The following is a 13,656-nucleotide window of genomic DNA, read 5'->3' on the forward strand; positions in this document are numbered from 1 at the left end:
AAACCCAGATATACATAACCCATGTCGAAGTGATTACAAACTCAGTGTCATAATTTTCCTCTCAAATTAAAATATCTCACTGACTTAAGACAAAGATGACAGATAGAAGGGGATGTCACAAAAGAATCTCTCCTAGATTGGGTGTGTGTATTGGGTGTGTATAACCCAGCAAAACTCTGAATTCATCTGTTTGTAAATACACAAAATATACAGAATGTTACTCAAATCAAGATTTTGCTCAACTAGCCCAGTTTTCCTGTGAACATTTATGAATGAAAATTTACATTTCAAGGGAATAACAAATGGAGCTACTGAGCTTCAAAACAGTGCCCCTGCTTTCCTGTGGGTAATCCTTTGGCACTCCAAGCTTTCCAGAAAATCTTCTGTAAGGTTCTCAAGAGGTCCAGAGGATCTCATTACAGCTTTTATGCTCCTTAGGTTCATATCCTTCAACTTATTTGTATCCAACAACTTGGATTTTAAATGCAACTAATAATTCTCCTACATTCTCTCACAAAATATTTCCCCCTCCAAAAAAATCTCACCTGTATTTCCTTTTGCTCAGACCCTAAGCAATCCTACGGTTCCAGGGTGGCACCATTTCCAAATTGAAGTAGAATAGCACCTTACATTTATTTCCTAAATTGTACTGAAACCTGAAAATAAAGTTCTAAGCTGGGTACTGAACTAAATAGCATTTCACTGTTGCCCTTGAATAAACTACCACTCTAGAACTGTTTGACAGTAAAGGGCCAATCACCCTGCCAACGAGGCTGCAGAGCAACAAGTTTTTTAGAATGAATACAAAGGAGCCATTCTAATACACAAAAAACTAATGTAATGAAGAAGTATGTAAGTCAGATTGGGAAGGAGATAAAAGGTCTTCAAGTTAAAAATCTTAAGATGGCAAATTTTTCTTTCCCTGAGAATGCCCGTCTCTTTGGGGCTTGTGGGAAACCAGGGGTGACACTGTGAGTCTGCCATTTCACTTCCTCCATTCAACACTAGCTGTGCCAATAATTTTCAAATCCAAAGGAAGACTCTTTAATCGCTTTTTTTTCCTCTGCCTCTCAAATTATGTTTGTGTTTTATTTGGATGAGGGGATGAGAAACAAACACAGTGTTCAGGCTGATAAAGCATAGAAGGGCATTTTGATTGTTCCAGCCCAGCTGTCCGTTGTTGTTCAGTTTGTTTAATAGTGAAAGTGTTTAATAAACTCTCCACAATATATACAATAAGCCACAGCCAGATATTTCTCCTGAGGTGTTACAGCTAACTTTCAATTTATAAAAGGGAACAATTCATTTCTGTGTTCATCCCAGTAGGTTGGCTTGGAGTTCCAGGAACCCCAGTGATGCTCATTCACATACTTCAGTCTAGTCTTTCTGTAGTTCTTCACAATATTTTCTCATTTCCTCTACTAAAATTTGTGATTATTTCTGTGTTAGGCCTCATGTTTAGGTCCTCAATGAATAGACCAGTGCTTCATAGTGTTGGCATATATTTTTTCCGTGTGAAAATTTCCAGGTGCCTTAGCAGTCTTTTTGGATAGCCTTTCAGCTTCTTTTTATTTTAACTGAATGTTTAGTCTCAGCTGCAGATGAGCACCTGACACCAAATCAATTATATTCATCTGCATCCATTGGTTATACCCTGGTTTTGCATTATAAGTTTACATGATACAACACTTTTAAGCTCTCAGAGATCACAGCATTTTAAAAATTTATATTTTCTTTTCTTCAGCTTGCTAATGATGACTAGCTGGATAGCCCATTCTCTTTAGTTTCAAGCACATGAATGACCTAGATTCCCTTACCTTTATCATTTTCTTATTGTCAAGGGGCTGACACCTCCACATGGAAGGAATATCCTATAATCTAGAGAAGTAAACCAAGGGCAGCCTGATGTTACAGGATCTTACTATATGCAGAACTCTCTCAAGCAATTAGTAGTTTCTAAATTGTTGCAGACAATGGCATTTTTCAATAAATAGGGAGGTAAAGCTGTCTTTCAGATGGCATATTTGGCCAGGTATAAGTTAGCCAGAAATTTCTCTTTCTGGATAAATCAACAACTAGAACACTTTTATGGAAAACTTACATTTGAAGGGAATAACAAATGGAGCTACTGAGCTTCAAAACAGTACCCTGTGGGTAATCCTTTGGCACTCCAGACTTTCCAGAAGCTCTTCTGTAAGGATCTCTAGAGATTCATGGTCTCTCATTATGGCTTTAATGCTCCTTAGATTCATATCCTTCAACACAACTTATTTTCACACTTATTTTTAAATGCAACTATTAATTCTCCTACATTTTCTCACAACATATTTGCCCTCCAAAAAAATTCCTACTGTATTTCCTTTTTCCTCACACCCTATGCTCCTATAAACTTCTAGGTTAAAGTAACTGTGAAATGTATGCATATGCATTTACCTGTGGATTTAAATAAAGAGATTTCAGTATTTTTCACTGGATAATGCTTATGAGTTTTTAAACTACTCAGTGTGGTCCTTGAATGACTTGATGTGCCTTAACACAAAACCAGCTCTTCCACATGGTAGCACAGGAATGGCAGGATTCACTCAATACACCAGAAAAAGTAGCATTTTTCTTCAAACAGGCTGCTGTATATCAGAAGACATATCATATCATCAATAAATTTAGTCTCTTAGGCTGATAGCTCCCCACTGACTCAGTCTGTATCACTCAACACCCTTCCTAAATTTCAAAAATGAAACCGGCTCCATCACTTGATTAGCTCAAGCAAAAGTCTTAAATCTGGATCTGAACACTGACTTCTCAAATAATCTTCTTTTAGTGTGACAGCACTTGATAAAAGCCACCCTATTTTGACTGCAAGTTTAATGTATCACTGAAGCTGTTTGTGTATTACAAGCTGGATTGTGACAGTCTATACAGTGAGACTTTCAGTCAGCCCAGTGTTTGTCTTTGGAGGACCTGAACATCAAAAATGTCTCAGCTGTTGTTATGGTTGCTTGAAGAAATAGTAGGCTTTGGATGACATTGGCTGATGTTACTTTCATTCTAACTGCAAAGAGCAGATATCATCCTTTATACCAAGGTACAATTTGAGTCCAGAAAAACTTGTCTGTGGTAAAGCTCCCTGCAAACACAAAATACTGCTTTTGTCTAGAGACAAACATTACAGTAGTTCAGAAATCTCCCAGTATTATTTTTCAAAGTCAATTTTGTAGTCTTCTTTGAAACAAAGAGAAAAGACAAAAGGACTATTACTTAGATTATAAAAATTCATGTTGTTCTAAGGGTACTGAGAAAGATGAATTCCTCATCCTCAAAATGAGAACAGGAATGAATAAATGAGAGGAGGTCAGAGAAGTCTCTGAGACAGAGAAGCAATCTTTGATTATTTTATCCAGGGGTAGGCTAATGCAATGTTGGAAGGCATTGAATTATTATCCTAGGATTGCTTACACACACAAAACAAAGATAAGTTAAACAGGTTTAAGAACAAACAGCACTGGGATGCAGATGGGAGTTGGGACAACAATAGGAAGAACATCAGTGTCAAGATCCACATAAGAGGAGGTGTGGAAAGAGGACTCTGAGAAAAGTGTCAGCTGAGGACTTGGAATCAAGGAGCTAAAAACTGCAGATATTGCTGGAGGAGGGTGCAGAACTTCTTGTTTGAATTGGGGGAGGACAAAATAAAAAATATTTGAAGGTGGATTCAACAGTCAAGTCAGTCAAACAAACCAGTCCTGCAGCAGTTTTAGATACCTGACAGGGAGTATTGTGAGAAAAACCAGTTATAAAGCAGAGGAATTACAAAGTGTTCTGAGGCAATAGGTCTTAACCCCAAATATGGATTTTACATACTATGTATATCACATTCACAATTTGCAGCACATTACTGTAACAGATTTATCATTTTGCTACAGACTCAACAATATGAAATTATAATCATGGCACACACTGACACCACAGCCACATTCACTGCTTTCATATTTTTTTGTGAAACTATAAATATTCCCACCCCAGACATGTGTGATACTGTCTAAAGCAGCTTCCCCTCCTTGCCCAGGGAGTGACTTTGGCTCTGGCAAATCCATTTGAGTCCTGCTATCTCAGAAAGTCAGACTGAACACGCAAGAGCAATATCAGTGCCTGGAATGATGCAGGGAAAGACATGAATTAAATTTCTCAGAACTTAGCTGAATTTGTAGAAGGTGCAGGGGTTATTCATTGTTTTGATGCAACTATTACCTTGTTACAAGAGGCTGACTGGTTTTGACAACTTTGCCTCAGAAAGTTCTTCACTGGAATCCTCCGGCCCAGCAATGCCATTTGAATAAAGCCAGTGTAAATGACAAACAATCTGTATTGATGTTTCAATCAACAGAATGTTTCAGTCTTGTATTTTCCATTCATCAATCTGCTTGACATTTTTTTAATAAGCAGGAATGCAAAAAAGAAAAAAAAAAGAAAGTCGTACATTGCAGAATAATGTAAAATACTGATAATATCTAAAACTCACATCATATTTTTTATTTATGCATTTTTTCTCACAACAAAAAATTTTGATAGCATGTAATTTAATTGAGTGCTAGACTGATGAATAAGGAGGAGAATTTGAAGTGTCATATCAATGACAAAATATTCAGCTTGTTGTCTCCTGTTGTCATTTTAAATAATGCAGCAGAGCCTCCTTTAATGAATTTTTAATGTAAGATTAATCCTCCAAAAAGAATAGTTAGCACATGTTTCTTTTCTGTAGTCTTATAATGAAATCTTTAATGCCAATTATGGGAGTAGGCCTGTTAACATAAACAGAGGATATTTATTCTTCCACTTGAAACAGATAAGAACTGTTTTCTAGTTCCTATAAGAAAATCCTGCTCCATCATTTCTGCAGATCAGAATTCATGTGTCTCAGAAAAATCACCTCCTTATCAGGCATCTTTTCATTCCAAAGCCATGTTCTGCTTCTGGTTCCCCACTAACTTATCTCCTGCTAAAGCTGGAGAGATAAGACAGATTCAAACACAGGGGCACACCCTTAGTCCTGTGCCTTTCAGCACCTGGACAGCAGACAGAGCACCCACAGGGGAACTCTGTCCCCCACTGGAATGCCCAGGGCTTGGAAGACATTCCCGGATCTCCCACTGTTTTTGTTCACTGCATATCTCTTCAAATAAGAGAACCACCTGCCATGGCACTGCAGCTTCTTCTCTCCTGCTGTTACTACTACTAATGCACTGATATGCACCAGAGGAGAATTAATTTCAGTGAATTAAAAAAAAAATAAATCCCATAATACAAAATTGATGGAGGAAAAAAGAAAGAAAGAAAACTAAAGACTATGCAAAAAGCAGTTGAAAAAAAAATTCTGCTGGGTTTTACATTGTTAGTCCACATTAAGACACGTGAAGCCAATGGGACTTTTGTTGTAAGCCATCCCACTTACATTACAGACTTACATCACAAAAGGTCCCTGACTAAGCAGCCTCAGAAAATAAAAATTGCAGTTCCAACCTCCTTCTTGAGACTTCAGGAGCCAGAAGAGTAAAAAGGATAGCACTAACATACATACATCCTGCTGCTCTGGGAAATCACATAGATAAAGTTTCCTTATCTTGCTGTCAGTGCTCCTTCTATTTTCCTGTGTCTATACACCACTTATCATTAAAGTTAGTTCAGTAAAGGGAAGATACTTTTGCAAAATCAATAAATAACACAAAATACATGAATGATCATAAGGTATTGTCTAGTTTTCAGTAAAGTATGGCCATACAGCTGTCACTGCCAACTGAAGAGAATGCATTCTATCAACACAATATTGTTGAAAATCTTGTTCTCTGTTTTTTTAATGATATATTACTGTTTATTATAGATTATTTATTATATATTTTTTATTGTTTTCTGTAATTATATATTAAATACTTTTCCCTTTAACCCACTGGTAAGAATTTATGCCTGTTGGTGTGTTTTGGAATCCAGGAAAAGTCTGTGTGTATACTTATAAAATACTTTCTCAAATGTTCTAGCCCTCCCCTCCTGCTGCAACCAACACTGTGAGTGGTTCTCCTGGTTTCTCACATGACAAAAGAAGAATGTGCTTTGGACAACAGAATTTTTAGCAGCCTCTGTCGTGTTGTTCCTGCAACCTCTAATTCACATAAATTCTCCAGTGGGCTTGCAAAAGATATTCTGGATAATTTTGAGGAAAGAAAAGTAGAACTGCAAGGAGAAAGCAGTTGTGTTGTTCCCATGATTTATTTTCTGATTCTTGTCTTTCCCTGAGAGAAGCAAATGGAATGCAGTAGAGGGTAAAACCAGAAGAAAGAGTTTTTGTCACTAGCCAGAGGTTGGGTACATGAGAGAGAAATAATGGCTAAAATTATGTTATAGAAATATATATTATATTATAGAAAACAAAAACTGGCACAATTTTTCCCCCTGAATTTATAGTTTACAAACATATATCTTCGAAAAAAAAAGTTGATTACTCCGAGTTTCCATTTGTTGGGTTGTTTATCTGTGTTATCTCTTTCTGCTTATTAATAAATATACAAACAATATGGATGAAGAAAGTTCCATTTTATTCCTGCTGCTTGTGAATACTATAAGCAGAAATAAAAAAAATTGCACCTTAATCATCAGGGTGAGGTGTCTTTTCAGAATTCAGCAGTACAGATAGAGGAGAACAAGAGCTGATGTGTTGCAGCCCAGTTTTAAAAGCTGCCACATTAACTATTGCAAGTGCATCTAATGCACCTCTTTTGAGAGCCTTACACTATTTTTCAATAAAAAACCAGAAAAATAGCTAACTGAATATAAACAAATAAATAAACAAATAACCTATAAACAGAAAAATCCATGCTATGTATGGTGAAAAGAGAAGATGAAGTGACTTGGCTGAGGTATCACAAAACACAAGTCCTCAGGCTGCAAAGAAAAGCTGTGGGAACCACCATGTCTGCAAACAGGGTGCACAAAGAGGCCTTGGCATTACCTCCAGGCCCCTCTGATCCTTTGAGGGCACTGTGCCAGCCTGGGCCTCGGGATAAACTGATGTACTTTAAAATATAAACTGAATTATGACAGTTGCCCAACAACTTCCACAGATCGTTACAGCAGGTGATGTTTGCTTCAAAATCTTGGTGGTGGTACTCTGGTACCCTGGAACCAGCCAGTCATCTCCACACCTCAGAGAGACCACTCTGCACTGACTTGAAAGAGGTCTTAAGGGAGGACAAAATCACAAGTCAGAAGAATGAACAGCGCTCAAGCATTGCATTTTTGACCATCCCATCTCAAATCCTCGGTTATTTCATCATGTTTTAAATGAAGAAATCACAACACTAAAGGCAGCATTTATCACTGGATAAGCAGGAGGGAGGAGATGGATTAGTTTCTTTACAAGAACAGGCAGTTTGTTTATGACCAGCCACAAAAAAATTTGGCCACTCAGTTTTAAATTAATTATACTCTGGAGGAAGAAAACACCCAACTTTTTAATAGCACTGATTCTGTCATAATCTTTATATTGCTTGAAATTTTACTTAGAACTCAAAAAATTCTGGCGCTTTTGCTTTAGCACTGAGGCAGAGAATAAGAAAAAAAATTAATAATAAATAATAAATTCTTTTCAGGTGCAGTCTAAGAAAGATTGGATTAACCTCACTATTTTTATTATTGAATTTCAGCATATTTCACTTAATCTAATGACATTTCACCCTTAAGTTACTCAGTGTTCATACCAATCTACGTCCTCTTGTGGAAAGAGGAAGGGATGTTCTTTGGGTCAAAATTAAACACAGAGTGTGACTGCATCAATGATTACTTGCCCTGTTGACCCCAGAGCATGTAAAGTAATTCAAACAATGTGAAGTCTGTGTATTGGGAGCTTCTGCACTTCATGATACATAACAGATACTTAGAGAGTATAAGAAACCAATCTTAATCTCTATTAGGAATTTTCATATTGTCATAAGTGTGTTGTATTTAGAAGTTATAAGCTACAACATAAATTTGAAAATGAGCAGAATTTTAAAAAAGCATACATAATGTTACAGTGCTTTTGTGTTTTAATAGTATTACTTTAATCCTATTCTTAGGTGTTGGTTTTTTGTTTATTCGATGCTGTGCCTGTTTATGAACTTTATAAGATTCTGACATGTCTTGCACTTTAGGATATCCTTTGAGTATTTTTTCCATTTAATATTTCAGCACACGTGTCTTGTCCTATTTCCCTTTGGTCTACGTGATGATTAAACTTGCAAGATCCTTCTGAGCTGTACAAAACTGATGATCCACCACTCTTCCTTCATGAGAAAAGCATCATTTCTCATTTCCAGGAGTAGTGGAAGCCACATATCCACACCCCTGAAGTTTCTGAAACCCACAAAGGAAGCTTTGGTTGTAATAATGTGTGGAGTGCTAAATCCAAAATTAAGAAAAGAAACCATCATGAGTCAGGACTCCAACAAATAACATAATGCACTGGACCTAATGTTTGGATATTTTTGTGATCTCAGGGGTTGTTTTTTCTTCCCTCTTTGAGGGTTTGTACCTTCAGGACGTGAAGGCACACATTCTCAAGCTTCTCCCTTCAAACTCTGATTTTGACCATCAACAAAAGTCAAGAGTTACAATGAAGATAGGTCAAGCAGCAAATTTTAGATGGAGAGGTTTTTAGACAAGCATACACATTCTGAAGAAATAAGAAAAATATGGAAACTCACTGACACATGAGGAATGAAACTAAAAGCATTCATCTCCCATAGCTTAACTCCCATAACTCCTGTCTCCCACTTCACAAAGACTAAACCAATTCTGATTCTGTTTTTACATCCAATGCTTTACCACTGGACTAAAAAGGGAGTACATATTTTTTTTCTTTCATTTTGAAACAAAGAATAACTGTGTGTAGCTTATTTACAAATACATTTCTCTGTGTATCCATCCTGCTCCTCCTGCTCTCCTCTTCAAATCTTTCTGGTCCTGTTAGTAATGAACAGCCACTTGGTTCAATTCATGTGCTTCCTACAATAAATTGCCACATTTTCTGTTGCTGGACTTTTAAAAACATGTGACAGTAGTATAGATTATGTAAAAATGTCCACATATGCAAACGATTTTTTCTGAACTTCTAGGACTTAAATGCTTGGCATTGTTGGGATGACCATCTGAACATGAAATGAGCTATTTAGGAAGGGTGGAGAATGAAAAACCTCCTCTTATCACGTCCTGCACTAGAGCTTAATCCCAGTTCTCCAGTTCAAGCCAAACCCTAATTGATCAACACAAAAAATGTTTCTACTTACTGCTCATCCATACTTTGGTTCTGAAGTACTTCCTGCCTGCCTAATGGAAAAGTCCATGTACATTTGGACTTCTATTCTCAGAAAATATATGCCATTATGCATTAGCTGTAGGGTTTATAGGCTGGACATGCCAGTGAAATAGCAGGGAGGATAGAAGAATAAACTGAAAGAGCCATTTGGTTCAGATATCCTAGAAAATGCATATGCAATAGAAGAATCCATTTGTTAGTCACTGAGAAAGAATTAGCAATTTTCATTTAATGACAAATACAGCAGTGTAGGTGCTGGAATTCAGAGTAGGGGAAAAATGCATTAACTGGAAAAAAAGTTTCTTTTCTCATTATTGGAGTATCATAATTATAGTTGAATTTCACCACATACAATTGCTCCTTGATGGTTCTTGTTGAGTAATTTCATTCAATAAGAGTCTGTCAATACAATTCTTTCAAATGTCAGTTTATACAATATCAAGAATAATGGGCTCACTCAGGTGCACCTGGAAATTGTAATAAAACATTAATTTTGGACAAAACTCATAATCATCTGGTTTAGTACTCTACAGTTATCTCTGAGTTTTTTGAGGAGCTCCCTGGAATAAATGCAAACATTACAATCTATGTTATTCAACAAGCCACAAATAACCAGGCAGTAAAGTACTGAGAAAGGAATATTCTCTGTATAATGTACTTTATGAGAAGTCCTGTTATTATCTAGTCCAAGACAGGAGTGAGTAAACTGTTCTGTATCAATTCTACGTTTCTGGAAAGTAAGTGCATCCTCATTTCTTGCATGCAATATATTTTTTAAGGTTCACAAGGGTGTATTGTTTTATCAAGCCTAATTTTTTTTTTGCTTCCATTTTTCCTGGATAATTAACCATTGCAAATTAAGTGGTAGGAAATAACTGATGCTCATACTTCATTAAAAAGGTGACTTCAGGATACTTTCACAGAAGATTCAGAGAGGTGCACTGTGAATGAAACAGGGAACAAGGGTCCAGCTGCTGACCATGGGGAGATCAGAGCAAGCAATGATGGTCATGAATATGGCAAGAATAATTTTGATGTTTTTTCCCCCTTTCCTGCCAATGCAGTTTGAATGCTGAACAGCATGAAGGGATCTGGGAGGTTTGCTTAACAGGAACTTTTCCATAGTTTTTAACTATGAGCCTGACACTCATCTCTGGTTCTTGTCAATAAAAAAAAAACCTCAGGAAAGGAGTTTAGCTTGAAAGGAACAGTAAGAGAAGTATTTGCTGTCCCTTCCTTTCTTTCCAGCTCAGCAAGCTTAACAACCTGTCTGGCTCTTCAAAGACATCAGCACACCGTGAAGTTTTCTGTCTGTAACTTCTGCCAGGCAACGTGGGCAGGCATTTACACAACAAACCCGTTCCACATCACTTTAATCAGGAGCTGCAGGAGTACACAGCAAGAGTAGTAACCTAAGAATTTCCTCAAAATGGAGCAGAGAACACTGTGCTGAGCTGGAACTTGAGGAAATAGATGCAGCAATTGCAATTTATCATTTAGGTTTTCACAACATATGTTCGTGTGTGTGTGTGCAACAGGAAGGGCTAAGCTTCCATATGCCAGTGTATTTATGCCAGTGTATTTATGATGATGAGTGTAACCTGCTAAGTGGTTTAAGAATTCTATTTAATATATTTAATATATTCAAGGTTATCACTTGACAAAAGAGTACTTATTATCCGTCTGTCATTGTAGTCCTGCATCAGCTAAGTCATGTGAATTTGTACTGCTAACAGGTGGAATAACTAGAAACTAAGTAATTTGTAACAGAAATGATGGGTAAATCAAAAGGAAGCTATTGTCTGGAAATGGGCTTGTTTTTGTAAAAATCCAGGATGTATTTTGGAGGCCTGCTGAAAGCTTTGCTTCTAGTGAAACAGCTGTATAGCAGTGACAGACTTTCAATGTAACTATCAAATAGAAGCACTGTTGCTTTAGCAGTTATGCCTAGGCTTAAAAAACCCTCCATTTAAGGTAATCTATTTATGCAGAAAGATGTAATGCCCCATCCCAGCAGCATAAATTAATCCTTAAATTGGCTAATCTTTAAGTTCTCTTTTTGCATAAGAGAACCTCTGTAGACACCAAATCACATAAAACTGAGCATGAGCTGTCAGTGCAATGGTAAAAGAGATACACTCCCCTCAACTACTGAGTGAGAAGGAGAAAGGGAAAAAATGAAACCAACAGCTGCATTGCCCTGCCAAACTGTTTTCCAGATACTCAATTATATCAGCTTTCCAGTGTAGTTCTGTGTTTCACTGAAACCTCTGTGGTGAATTTTGCAGAAAAAAAGATGTAAAAGCATTTTGTCTTTAGTAAGAAATAAGTTTTCTGAGTATTTGGAAGGCAATGTGCCACTTAGCTTGACTTAAAAGTTTTGGTAAATAAAAAGCATCTCATTATCTTTGTTCCCAACGACCCTAATAGCAGAATAATGCAGCATTTTAAGTCTCCCATGTAGTTAAATTAACTGAAATCTTACACATTGATGCCATTAGGTTCTAATGCAGCAGTTGTTAAACGTTAAGTACTCCTGTTAGGCTCTGAAACCTACGGTCCAACATGAGCCCCTCATCTCAGATAATGGGGGTGGGGTCACTGCGCCATCAAAGGCAGCAGTGGGGTGTGCTGCCCTCCAGACCTGACACACAAACAGTCCTCTCACTTTTAATGAGAGAGGGACACCCTGAGACAGCATCAGCACTGCGATGGGCAGCTGATTTTGCCTGCCTGCTGCTGTTTTAAGAGCCAAACCCTTTGGCTCTCTAAGGCCTAGAGAGAGATCCTTAACTATCTCTCTCATCCATGTGAACAGAGATATCACTGCTTAAATCCCTTCTTGGAGCACTGTTGCTCTGGATGTCTCTGTTCCAGAGAAGAGGTCAGGTGTTCAGTGCAGTGTTTTTCAATACAAAGGAACAAAGAATACATCCTTTCCTTCTCTGTACTTAAGTGATTAAGGATTCAGTGATGAACACATATTTTCCACTGAATCATGCACAGTAAGAGATTCAATTCTGACTCTCTTGCATCCCACATCAGTACCCCCTTGTGCAGACTTGAGTTGGTTTGGGGTTTTTTCTTTGTTTGTTTGTTTTTGGTGTGGGTTTTTGTTCGTTTGTTTGTTTGGGCTTTTGGTTTTGTTTTCAGAAAATGCAGTGAATGTTTTTTGCCCACAGGTGAAGCAAAGCTGGTTTTAGCAGTCTAGAGAGTTATCACAAAATGGCAATGTCTTCCTCTGGTCATCTCTGATACAAGAGAGGCAATTCAGAATTAAGATTGTGCTTAATGTAGATACAAGTATGATGAAGTAAAAAAGAAGAGTTAAACAGCAACACTACAGGTAAGATATACCTGTTAAGAACAATTTCTGACTTGCACTGCAGAGTTTGATGCCACCTAATCCCCCACCATGCACAAGAACACGTCTCATCCATTGGATTTATCCCAATTCTTTACTGGCTTTCAACTATGTGACAGTCCTCACTTTCCAGAAGGTGGGAGTCTCTCCCTTTCTATGGGGTTGCTGCTTGGCTCGGGTTTTTTTTTGTTTTCTTTTTTTGTTGTTGTTATGATCAAACAATAACATTTATTTCCATTGGCTTGCTAGATACAGGTTACACATCCTGTAGTAGCATTTCCATTTTTTCCTGTTTTCAGTGTTTCATCAGACTGAATCAAAATTATTAGTAAAAGACATTGAACAGCAAGGCCTTATGAATGAGTTTTACTAAACAAACCACATTTAAGAGTTTTGATTTAAGTCCAATAAATGTGATAAAAAGCTTTGCAAGCACTCAGAAAACAACAGTCCTGAGGGCCTTACAAAATAAACTTGTTGGTAGGTACGTAGTTAAGAAGCCAGTTCATGAGTGCAGTTAGGCCATTTCTAATTTAACAGAATCAGTGGGATGCTCTACACAACACTATGCTCAAAACAGAGAATTTTATGGGGCATCCAGTATTTCCTCTTTGACACTGATGTATGGTTACAGATACCTGCAAAATAGCTAAGGGCCATTAAACACTCAGAGATATCCCATGGAGAAACAAATATGGAAAGGGTTTTGAAAACTGTCAACAAAAGAAACCCAAACGGTCATTAGAAAAGACATCAAAACTGCTGAGAAGCTTCTATTCAAAGAAAGAAATTAAAAAAAGAAATAATACCAATTGAAAAAAAAAAGAAAATAGTCATCTTGTATTAGTGAGGCCTAAAATATTACAATAGATAAAATGGGGTATAGAGAAGTAAAATTGTTTCTTTTGTATAGCAAGTCAATAACAGTTTTTCAATTTTCTCCCTGCTTTTACCA

General features: G+C 37.1%; 1 protein-coding gene across 4 annotated transcripts in view; it reads right to left on the reverse strand.

The window, feature by feature from the left end:
- Positions 1-13,656, reverse strand: part of EPHA6 (EPH receptor A6) — a 451,959-nt gene that overhangs the window by 70,220 nt on the left and 368,083 nt on the right. The window lies entirely within an intron of this gene.

The sequence above is a fragment of the Manacus candei genome, unplaced genomic scaffold, assembly GCF_025592945.1.
Source record: "Manacus candei isolate 608988 ecotype Guabito, Panama unplaced genomic scaffold, ASM2559294v1 h1tg000014l, whole genome shotgun sequence".
NCBI classification, from domain to species: domain Eukaryota; kingdom Metazoa; phylum Chordata; class Aves; order Passeriformes; family Pipridae; genus Manacus; species Manacus candei.